The sequence below is a fragment of the Falco peregrinus genome, chromosome 5 (assembly GCF_023634155.1).
Source record: "Falco peregrinus isolate bFalPer1 chromosome 5, bFalPer1.pri, whole genome shotgun sequence".
Lineage (NCBI taxonomy): Eukaryota > Metazoa > Chordata > Aves > Falconiformes > Falconidae > Falco > Falco peregrinus.
The window spans coordinates 97,319,984-97,333,068 of NC_073725.1; positions in this window are offsets into that span (position 1 = coordinate 97,319,984).

Below are 13,085 nucleotides of genomic sequence, written 5' to 3' on the forward strand. Positions count from 1 at the left end.
AATGCACCTCTTTTTGGAATATATAGAAAAAACTGATTAAAGCACTGCCCAGTGTGGTGTATCTGACATTTAATCAACATTTACCCATTGTATTGGATCTTAATACCAACCCGAAGATAAGGACTTTTGCTATTTTCACTTCATGCATATCTATGCCTGGCTTTAAAAAGGAGGCACCACTGAATTCCTTCTGAATTGCACTATTTTGTGCCCAGCATAAAGTATGGTGATATGCATCTGCTACTTTTGTGCATTTATATGGAAGAGAATTTAAAAAAAAAGTCAGATCATCAGTCCATGTATGCAAATGAGAATGTTGTTATTCAAGACAACAGCAATCGAGTGTTATGTAGCAGAGTTCAGACTACAGATGAGAAATGGCAAGGAAGGACTCCTGGGTTGAATGCTTACACTCCCTCCCTCTCTCTAGTTTTACGAATGTACCTGGTCATTGCGAAAGTATGACAAATCTGTCATGTAAAATGATGTCCAGGAAGGTTTGCTCAAATATAAAGGGGACAGACTTGATAAATCATCATTGCTGCTGTTTTTTTCATTCATTCTTCTTTAGATAAAAGGATCCTAAGGCCAAAGGTACTAGAACAACTCTTTGATGTCAATGAAACTCTTTACTATAGGAAAGTCAGTAGGTTTTGGGCTAATTTAATGTATGAGCTGGACTATGGACAACGATGGGACAGTAGCAGTATCCTTCAGTTTTGGAAAGAGTGGTGGCTGCAGGTATGTAAAGACTTTGAGGCTCTTCTAAAAATAACTTTGGAAATCAGAGGGATAAAAAAATTACAGGATGATTTCCTCTCAATCAGGGAGATGATGCTCTGTGGAGCATGTGATTATGCTGCCAAGTAACCTACAGAAACACTTAAGAAGCAGGGGGATTAAGGGTGCTGTTTGTTTTGCATTTCTTGGTAGATTACTTACAATAAGGACCTTGAGATTTAGATTTGGAATGCATACTTTAAAAGTTTCCTTTGTATATACAGTATCCTACTTGTATAGAGAAGAAAAAAAAATTCAACCTCTATACCCTTGTTTAATAATGTAGAAAGTTCCTGTTAGTTCTGTATCAGTTTCTTGTAATTAAGACATTAGATGTCTTTGTTACAGAAATATAATAAATTAACTTCTGCCTTCAAACTACCCTTATACAGTGTAGCTTTTTGATGTAAGGGGGATGCATGGAAGCGGCTGCTGTGTCAGCAAGGCTCCTCCGTCATGCTATGCTGTGCTCACTGCAGGGAAGTATGACCACAGAGATTTCTTTCCTGTTCTTCCATAAGGTATTATTACAGTCTGTGAGGGGAGGGAGAGTTCAAAATAACCCAAGGAAAATTACTTCTAGAGCAAATCTGCAAAGTTTTTTCTGATTATTTAGGCAAAAAAATTAGAAAATCCATTTCTTAGCACCACTCTTGAACTGCACTCTGGCAACTTTTTTCTCTACAACACTTGGCAGCAGGGACTAGTCTTCAGCAACTGGTACTCAATTAAATTTTCTTCTTTGCATTTGTACAGTTCATATGGAAGTTTAATAAACATATCAAATGACCGAGTTTTTAAGGCCTTCACCTGGCTGCCAGCAAATAGTAGTTCTCTCACCTAATGGTCATGAGTGCTTGGGAAGACTATTGTTTTTGAAATATTAATGACATCCCAAGGCTGCTGCTGCAGCCACCTTATATATTAATATAAATGTTTCAAGGAACCTAAGCAGAGTCAAGCCCTCTTAAAACCAAATAGATTGACTTCATTTGAACTTAAACATATGCTTAGAGCTATGCATACATTTAAGTGTTCTGCTGAATGGCATTTTTCTTCAGAGAACAGCCCTGTTAACTTCAATAAGACTATTTATATGATCATGTTCTTCTAGTCTTAAAGTATAAATTTACAATCCATTAATCGGAAGCCCAAACCTATGAAATACCATTATAATGAACTTATTTAATAAAGTTCACCTTTACTCAGTTCTAAGCCTGATAATACCTCTGAAGGAATCTCAAGAACATAGGACTGCAATACTTAAAGGGCACCGAATATGGAATTTTAGAATCCATATCCAGAAATTGGGTTTTACCTCCTTTTATTTTCCAGGGTATTTAAAGGAGGTCGTCTTGTCATTTCAAATATGGTTTTGCATCCAAACAGAGGTACTTGGGAGCAGCATATCCCTGTTTGCTGCTACTAAAACAATGGAAGGAAACAGTCTAGAAATGTAGAAGCACTTTTCAGCCTTTTTATAAAACACATAAGGCAAATTGTGTATTAAAGCTCTGAATGATGATTAAAAATCAATTTTATTAATATTAATAGGCTGTATGACACCCTTTGATTAAGCAAAGGCTTTCAGTTTTCCTGTGAGTGATAGCATCTGTTTATTCTCAGTCTGTGCAGTAAGACCATTTGAAAGGACATCATCAGGTGGCTGTTTGGGAAGGGGAACATTGTTGCTGATTGAGGGAGAAACTAAACCTGACCAGAAAGCTGTTTCAGGCAATACAGCATGTTGCGAGCAGGAAGGAGCTCTGCACAGCAGGGCACCAGGAGCCTGCAACATGCACAGAGACCAAATTGCTGGGAGAAGCCAGCCAGGCCTCAGGAGCTACAGCAGGGGCTTATGAGGGACAGAAGGGAAGAGGCAGCATCTGCTGCAGCTCAGAAAGTCACTTAGCTGGTTTGCCTGGATGCAAAAACTCAGCAAAGATATGACAGAAATGGGAGGGAGGAGTTTTTATGAACATTTCATCCAGTGTAGTCACCTTCAGATTTATTTAGGTACCAAGCTAACATCTTGTCAAGTTTCAGCTCAGAGTTCATATGATATATATGGTACCAAAGCCTAAGGAATATGTACTGGAGTGGGGGAGAGAGGGGAAGGTATACAAAGACTCTCATCCTTGGGGATCCTGGGCATTCACTAAGGAAGGAGTGGGTGACCCTGCAGCATAACTCACAGCAGATCTGAAATACAACATACATTCTCTGTACTGCTTTTTCTGTTATACAAGAAATGAAGGAAATTACAAGGTGAAGCCACTGAGAAAACCATCTTTTGCCTTGGACTTTGGGCTCAAAAAAATACGTCTCAACATTTCCACTTATTTTCCTTCATTAGAAAAGGGGAAATACTGCTTTTACCTTTCAGTAAAAGAATTCCTCATTTCCTATTTTGTGACCCAGCCTTCACTGGCTAATTGCTAATAGCAGTGAGATTTGGACAGACAGCTGGAAGACTTGGAGGATACCAGCTGACTCATGAAAATGAAAGAGACAGTAAGAGGGAGAGGAGACAGATGGGTGTGGGATGGGGGCATCATCTCTTTAAGCAGCACAGATGTTCCAGAACAGAATGTGTGTCTCCAGCCTTACACCCAGTTGTGGGGAGTCAGATGAGGCATGAACCAATAATACTTAGAGCAGGAGTGGAAGGAGTAATCGTGGATATGGGCATCTGAGTCTCTTAAATTCTTTCAGCAGTCTTTTGCCAAATTCTGCTTTCACTGCCATGGGGTTACGCTGCAGTCTGTAAACAGATTTCCAGACCCAAAGCCATCTGTATGTTGAGATGAAATTGCCTGTGAGTTTTTCAAAGGGATTTGGGCACTTAATTTGTTTTAAAATCTAGGTACTAGTACTTTAGGAAGTTCTGCCATTGATTTCCAAGGCACTAAGATTTCATCTATAGCTTCACAAGTATTGTAACACAGAATTGCTCTTACATCTCTGGGAAAACCAAACTGTTTTCTTGGTCCATATTTAAATAATAGCAGCACCTGTCAAATTAATTCTTAAGAATGTTAACTGTAAAAGTGTTACTACTTTTAGAATAATACATAATTAGTCTTGAATTTAACCCCTCATAAGAATAAAAGAAATAAAGGCATGATGGTTAAATACCTAGAACGTTGCCAGATTTTCATATACTTTTCTCCTTCTAAAAGCAATGCTGCTGCTCATCCTGTCAAATTTGGTAAGTTTAAAGGTAGAATGGAGCAAAGAGAGGTGTTTGGTCTAAATATTACCTAAAGTAGCTAAGCACAGAAAAGAAGATAAAAAACAGTCTCTCAAGAAAAGTCAGAACAAGGAACAGAAACCTAATAATTTACAGCCCTGCTTCTAAAAAGAGACACGGCGAAGTGTTTTCATTGCACTTTAGGCAACATTTCCTACTTCTCATTGAAAAATAAGGAAAAGAAAATAATACTTTCCTATTGCATCTGTCAGCAGTGCTTGCAGTATTCATCTCTGTGACCTGGCACTGGGAGAGAGAGAAATGCATTAATGTACTGGTGGAAAAGGAGGGGCAGGGATATCTGAGAGGGTATTGCACTTTGCTAGAAGTGGTGAGCTGTTCGTACTGCCTTTTGGTTTTGTAGATTGAAATAATTGGCAAGGTACTCGGAGCAGGTGCGTGGTCATTTCTGGTTGAGTCTATTGTGGTCTAGATCAAAACTAATAAATAAAGTAGAAAATGCACTCAAGCCTCTGTGTCCTTAGATTGGCTTTGGTTTTATTACTTCCATACTACCCGCAGCCTCAACTGTTTGCTTTAGTTTTGGCGTGCAATGAATTGCTATTTTCATTTATGGCTGTAAGCATGACAGAAGTCATTACATCATGCCTTATATGAAGAAACCTTTTTTAATTTCACCCTGCTTCTAGTGACTATATTCAGGCTATTGTGCAGCATAATCACCTCTTATTACTACATGTTGCACTTCAGAACTGCAAAGCAGAAGTGCCCTTTAAAATGAAATCAATTCTTCCCCAACTGTTTTCAACATCTAAGGCAAGCCTGCTTTTTTTCTGATTTTCTTTCTCAAGACCGGCCCCTCTTGATATGAGTATCACTCAGTTGAACAGCTCTATCATTAGGCTTTACAGAAAGGCGTGCAAGAGCATCTGGGCAGGACTTAGCACCGTGTGCCTCTGAGACAAGGAGTGAAAAATGTCACCGGCTGGATCCCAGACTGCTGACAAAGCAGGCAGTGGCTGAGGGAGGCAAACAGAAGCAATTCAGTAAATGATACACAGTCCCTGAAGTGATGCATTCTGAAGTCAGAAAGAAAGGAAAAAGCAATCAGGAAATGGTTTGTCATGGTTGCTAACACTACTCCAACTCATCATGAAAAAAGGAAAAACTCCTATTTAATATAAAGCAGTGAAAAGTGTCATCCTCGCTGGGCTGTCAGAAAAAGTCTAATAATAATACTTTCTACTAAATAGCTTACCTAAATTGCTCTAGCTGCTTTTTAAAGCTGATATTATTGGCCTCATTAAAAAGACTGCTGAAGTGAGATCCAGAGATACAGCCTAAGACCTCAGTCCCTGGTTCCTGAACAGTCACCTTCAGGTCATTCTATTGTGTCTGTGCTGCAAGATTAATTCTGCATTTGGCAGTAGATTTGGGCAAACTCATCCATGGGATCATTGTGCCTTCTCGCACAGGTGAGTTGAAGATGTCTGTATTCATCTCAGAAAGATACAGATTTGAAACCTGAAGAGGACTGGACTTGAGTTCACTGGTGCTCCTTCCAGCCAGACCATAGGAATGAACAAGTGCTCAGATCCCGTCCAGGTCTGTCCCTCTCTAGAGATCTCCATACATGGACACTTAGTGTGGTCATCAGTGATGATGGACAAGTCTGGTCTTGAGAGTGGGGTTGAAATTAGTGTAGACAGCTAATATAAGACCTCAAACATATTTCATTAGGAGGAAAAAGATGAGCTCTTTTCATTAGATTTATCCTATATTAAATAGATCTGCCCTTCAAAAGCACAGAATTTCTTGGGTATAAGGACCAGTGACCAAGGAAGCTGGCATTTTCATTAGACGGAGAAATAGCCTGTTATGATGCTCATCTAGTCTACAGGTCCTGAATTTTCTCTCTTTAAATGGCCAGAGCAGTGCACCATCCCACCGTCCTTAGGCAGCTATTACACCTGAGAAGTATTTTTTTGAAGAAACTGACAAATATATGTAGGCTGAAGCTTTCAAAATAAAATAAGGGATGCTTTACCCCTTCATTTCTAAATCAACAAGCTAACTTTCCAACACAGCTTTTTCAAAGGTTAAAGATTTCCCATCAAAAGTTTCTCTATATTGTAACTCCATGTCAAATCATGCACGCCAAAAAAAGTTGCTCTGAATTCCTAGTACACATTGCTGCTTCTCGCTCTCTGAGAACTTCTGGAAGTGTCCTATATACAAGCCCAGCCAAAGCAGCACAACCTTGTAGTCTACTTATGTGATCCAAAAATCGTTGCTATGTGACTACACTGAAGTAAGTTTTCTTGCCATTTAAAATGCTAAAACCCCAAAAAAGAGGAAAATAAGAAACACTTTGATCTTTCAGTTTATATATTTCACACCTTCACAAACCACATGACAGAAGACAATCTTTCCCATCACAGAAGGTCATGATGTCCTTTCTGGAAACCAAAACAAACCAAACCAGAAAGTCCTGAAAACATTTTTACTTCTAAATAAGCTTGAATCACAAACATATCTTTCAGGTCACAGTTCTGCTTTACTCAAGTTGGAATTCCAGGTAACATAGCAGGAAAAAAAGAAAATAAACATTATTTTTTTTTAAGTCTGGCCTTTTGGGTCATACGTTTAAACTATACTTCAGAGAATTCTGAATGCTGAAAGATTTGGCAAGAGCCAAACATGAAACGTGCCTCTGAAAGACTTAGACAGTTAAGAGGTTTTTAACCTGCTTAGTGTCAAGTATCTAATTTCAGTGTCATGAATGAACTAGAATCCCTTAACTATAAAGGAAGGTTGGCCTTCCAAATTTGGGGGATTTAAATAATGTTTTGCTAAAAACCCCAAGGAAGGGGCTGTAAGCAATCCTTTGCTACATAGCACAGAAGCAGCATTTTGTAACGGAACTGGAGGAAATCTTGGCACAAACTGGTTTGCAATCATTGTCCTGAGGTTTTAAAGAATTCTGACACCAGCAGATTGGCTCTCAGCAGCACAGACACCAGTGCCACACTTCCCAGGGTTAATGACACAAGCTGTACTTGCAAGCACTTCCAGAAGCCACAGTTTTACCTGTGTCACCCCAGTGCCTTACAGTGTGGTCTGTCATATGTCACAGGCTTGGGGTAAATGGCACAAATTGGTGAGATAGCCACCAGTTTCAGTCCTGATGGAGACATATATGCAGACCCTTCCTACCTATATATACAAACATGACCTTGTACTGCATTGTTAATGATAATTTACAATGTGTCAGTTGATACCAGAGAGGCTGGGCATTGAATATGGCACTCTTTAAAGACTTGGCACTTTAGCAAAATGACAGATACTTGAAAACAATAGCAGCTTCATTTCCCTTTCTGCCCCATGCAAAAAAAACCACTGTAAAGTGTTAAATTTTTTCCTGCAATTTGTTTAATTGCTTGATTTGATTGATGTAGATGGCTGAACAAAGGGTAAAGCAACGAAAAACAGGTTATTATCTGTATTTGTTAGCATATTTTTATTTTGTGTAAATATTTGGCTTCAATTTTATTCAGGTTCTTACACTAGAGAACATTTTTCAAAAGCAAACAACTTTACTAACAAAAGACTTGTCATCAGAAATTCACTCCCCAAAGGTAAAGAAGAACTGACTTAACCAGCTAAATAGTACAGGAATCTAAGTGAAATTGTAAGCAAGAGACTGACTGCAAAATGAGCAATGTGCTAGAGAGTGCTGCTCCTCCTGGTCCCAGTAGCTGAGAAGCCACTGCTCTCATTTCGGTTTGACACTTTTTCCAGCATGTCAAATAGCAAATTAATACTTTACTTGTTGAGATGATCCTCAGCGGTTAAATTTTACTGAACTACAAGATTCACTTTGTAAAGCAGCTGTTCTTTTGGTAATTGTGCTGTGCTTCATTTAGGAAAAATACAGAGCACAGTGAATTATGCCTATGGTGATAACAGGCATTTGGCTTTCAGATTTTGATTGTGCCATTAAGAAAATATGGAAAGATTGTTACTCAGAAATAAGGTCTTGATAAACTACACAAGTTAGAAGCAGTGTGGAGGAAAGGACATTCATACAAATTGGCTTAATTATTGATTGAAGAAAAATGCTTTTGTCCTAGGAGTATCAGTATCATAGGACGATGGTTCTAAAGTAAATGCATGCTCATTCCTGTTCACTGTGGCATTGCTTTAATTTCACAACTCAGTAGCCCAGGCATCACCTGAGCTCCTAAAGAATTGAGTAATTGATCCATAATTAATGGATACACAGAGCAGGAAAACAGTAGCAGAATACTAGCTAATACAACAGTCAACTATGGGGAATGGGGCTGTGTACCTGTCTAACTTCGTGAAATTGTTATATTAACTTTTATTAGATCTACATGGCCACAAGCTGAAAGACACTTCTAAGAGCAAAAGTCGTTCGAGAAAATGTTGTGTACATGTCAAGTTACTTTCTGTGAAGAGTAACCTAAGAAGTTCAGTAAACGCACAGGGAGTTTTGTGTGTGATGATTCAAATTCATTCAATGGCCACAGTAATTGCAAGCTTTTCTTTGTGCAGATGGAATGAACTGAACAGGTGACACTTTCACATTAAATCACACACAAGATATCTCAAAGTTTACATGAAAAAGAAAATTTCAGCACAGAGGCTTCCTTTCACCCTGCCCTCATCTTTGCCCCAAAGTTTGATTTACACCATCAAAAGAGAAGAGCCCCTGTTACCCGGCCTCTGGGCATGTTGTAGTGTTACAAGTAACCTTCCTTGCTTCCTGGCCTTGAGGAGGAAAGGACCTCCTTGCTTCCAACCAGACCACTGTGGTACCCAAGATCCATGCAAAGGCTTCCCATATTCTGGCTTTTCCCTGTCACCATCCTCATGCACCCACATGCTTATGTGCTCCATGAGTATGGGCATGTACTCGCAATTAGCTCAAGTTTAAAAGACTCAGGTTACCATAACACCAAGCTCTCAGATATGAACAGATGGCATTTATAAATTCAGAGACTAGAAGGTAATCCTCTGAAGTAAGTTTATTTCTGTAAGCCTGTCAGAGTCATATGAAAATGATAGAGAATATTAATGCATTGATGTCTGAAAAAAAGAGCACATCTGACTTGTCCAAGTATCTTTGCTTTCTAATGTGACTTTTAGCAAATGAAATGTGTATAGAAACCTATCTAGTTAGGCTATCAGTCTACAGGACTTCTTTTGCAACACTGGCTACTGACCTGATGTCTATCATTCAGCCTCAAGCTGGTCTCATCTCTTATTTCTTTGAGCTTGATTGAAATATTCCCAAGAAGAGGAACCTTAGAGAGCTACATGGGGATGAGTCCATTCTGCAAGGCACTAAACATCTCCTGCATGAGTGCTATATACTTTAGAAATCAGCCACCAATGTGCAATTGGACAACATGAATTAATGAGGCATGCACTTCAGAGAACAGACAAAAAAACAGGGTTCTGTCCAGCTTCAAGCACTGTGAATCTCTGAAAGCCTCAAGCTGACAGAAGTTTGCAGAACTGGATTCTAAAATAAAGACTCCATTTCCCATGTACAGCAGATGGAACTAAATGACAGAATGTGGATAAATATAGAGGACTAAAAAATATAATATCTATTTGAAGCAAATAAATCACCATGCTCATAACCATCCAAGGGAAGGTCTCACCATAAGGGGCTGACCTGCATTAGCAAGCTGCTCCTGAGTTCATGCTGTGTCCCCTCAGAAAAACAGGCAAAGTAAGGAGTACTCCTAAGACACGTAGTCTATGGTCATGAGTGTCAGGAGGACATACATGAATCATAGAATTATTTAGGTTGGGAAAGAACTTTGAGATCATCAATTCCAATTGTTAACCCAGGACTGCCACTAAACCCTGTCCCTAAGCGCCACATCTACGTGTTTTTTAAATACCTCCAGGGATGGTGATTCCACCACTCCCTGGGCAGCCTGTTCCAGTGCTTCAGCACCCTTCAGTAATTTTATTTTTTCCTAATATCCAGTCTAAACCTTCTCTGGTGCAACCTGAGTCCATTTCCTCTTGTCTTGTCGCTTGTTATCTGGGAGAAGTGACTGATCCCATCTCGCTACACCCTCCTTTCAGTTAGTTGTAGAGAGCAATGAGGTGTCCCCCCACCCCAAGTCTCCTCTTCCCCAGACTAAACAATTCAGTTCCCTCAGCCGCTCCTCATAAGAATTGTTCACTAGATACTTCACCAGTTTTTTGCCCTTCTGTGGACACGCTCCAGCACCTATACATCCCTCTTGGAGTGAGGGGTCCAAAATCAAATATAGCATTCCAGGTGTGGCTGCACCAGTGCCAAGTACAGGGGGACAATCTGCCCTCTCCTGCTGGCCACGCTGCTTCGGACACCAGCCAGGTGCCGCTGGCCGCCTTGGCCACCCGGGCACACTGCCGGCTCACGGTCAGCCGGCCGCCCACCAGCTCCCCCAGGCCCTTTTCCTCCGGGCACCTTCCCAGCCGCTCCTCCCCGCCTGCAGCGCTGCCTGGGGTTGCTGTGACCCCGTGCAGGACACACATGGCTCCTTGAGGAGCCTCATACACTTGGCCTCGGCCCACCAGCCCGGCCTGCCCAGACCCCTCCGCAGCCTCCTGCCCTCAGGCAGGTCAGCACCCCTGCCCAGCCTGGCGTCATCTGCAAACTTACTAAGTGGGTAGTCAATCCCCTCATCCAGATTGTCAACAAAGATATTAAACAGAACTGGCCCCAGTACTGAACCCTGGGGAATACCACTTGTGACTGGTCACCAGCCAGATGTAACTTAACTCCATTTTCTACCACTCATGGGCTTGGCCATCCAGCCAGCTTTTAACCCAGCATAGTGTACACCCATCCAAGCCACGGACAGTCAGTTTCTCCAGGAGAATGCTGTGGGAATGGTGTCAAACGCTTTACTAAGATCTGGGCAGACAACGTCCAGAGCCCTTCCCTCATCCACTAAGTGGGTCATCTTGTCATAGAAGGAGATCAGATTTGCCAAGCAGGACCTGCCTTTCACAACCCCATGTTGGCTGGGACTGATCACCCAGTTGTCCTGCACATGCCACATGATGGCACTCAGGATGATCTGCTCCATAACCTTCCCTGGCACCAAGGTCAGGGTGGCAGGCCTGTAGTTACCTGGAAGCTACTAGTTTCCTCTGAAAAGCAGAGAACTTCAGACAAGCAGCTCTTCTGTTCATTGACTGTTGATAAAGTTGGATCACACATGTGCATAACAGAAGAGCTATTTTTGAAATAAGCTGGTGAGCGTGTCAGGTAGAACACATTAGAACTAACGTTAGTGCACTTGGCTGGAATTTCCAGTGGTGTGGTTCCTAACTGATCTGATGATTCAGTGAAGAAATTACCCACACAACAGGCAGTCACTTTGCCTTTTCCTAATCTAAAAGTCTACATCAAATTTCACCTCCAGGCTTCTTGAAAACTGGTGGGTTAAGGTTGGATATTTTTTTTTTTCTTCATGCATTTTCTTGATGCTAAAATTTAAACATTAGATAGAATCTAAACGCAATCCAATTTCAGAATGAATCTGCCTTATTTAAAAGAATGTGCCAGCACTTGTCCATTCAACTGAAGCATAAAGATGCAAGGTAATTAACATAAACACAAGTATCATTTACATTATGGAGATGGATTCCTGTCAGGTGGGTGTGCACTGTTTCAGTGTGGATAGCCAGATGCTCTAGTCATTCTTTTAAAGGACCTAGAACATTTATAATGATTAATCAGATTTCTAAAGCAGTAATGTATGCTACCATCTGTTTAATTAAATCTCATGCTTCCAGACATACGCCAGTCAGCTCACAGGGGTCAAACATTAATTCCCCCCTTTTTACATCAAGGAAAAATTGGCTTACATCATTATACTTTTTATTCAGTCCTTCTGGTTTTAGGTACCAATCACTAATAAAGAGTGACAGTGTGATAGGAGACAAAACTATTTTGAAATGTAGACATCTGACCTCAGATCTTGATTTCTCTATAATTACAGTTTCTAAGCATCCATTACTTTTTACCTCGGACAGCTGTGGGTATCCTACTCTACAGTGAACGAAAGGAATAAACTCAACAGGTTACGAAAAAGCTAAACTGCTCTAGAAAGACTTGCTTGTTTCTTCTCATGCTTGAGGTCAGATGCCCAGAGGCTTCTGTTTCATTCAGTGTAAAAAAGGATTTTGACAGCGTTGTATGTAACATCTGATCCTGTCCATTGCATAAGATTTGTCACTATGAGTTTTGGGTTGTCTATGTATGCCTAAAGCCTTTTTCACCCATAGAATCATAGAATCATTTAGCTTTGAAAAGACCTTTAAGATCAAGTACTGATTAAGCTCTTGGTTAAAATTGTTCAAAAAATGTAGCCTTAGGGATTTTGAAGATTATCATCTCCTACTTTTATTTTGTAGAGATACTAAAGTATCTGGATTTGAAGCATTACTTATAATGTAAATTACTGAAGCATGCTTTATATTTCAGATTGAACTTTAAATACCACTATTTATACAATTTTGCACTTTATTAGCATTGCTACTGTGGGTTTTTTTCTTTGTTTGTTTGTTTTAATAGAGGAGTTGCTGAGCTGACAAAATCTTCAATGATGCAGTATCTCAGGAGCATTCCTGCCCTCCAAACCACACAAGCTGTTTGAATCCCACCTGCTGCCTTTCATAAGCAATGTGCCAACCTATCGTCCAGCTAGAAAGAATGATCATTGCAGATGCACTGATTCTTCTCCAAAGTGAGACAGATTGTTTTAAACATAACTATTTCTTTATAGTAGTGTCAGGTTTCTTTCACAGAGTAGCTGCTGAATCTGCCATATACTCAAAAAAAAGAACTATTTCACTACCATGTACTTGCTATCAAGATACATCCATTTCTTACCCAGATAGTACTCTCACAAACTGGCCGAGTTGCCTGAAGGAAAATTGCTGCGTTTACTTGCATTCATGTACTTGATGGCTGGTTTATGTTACAGTGAAATTAAGCAGACTTATTACCTAGCTATTTCAGTCAAATATTCATAATATTCAGTGCTTG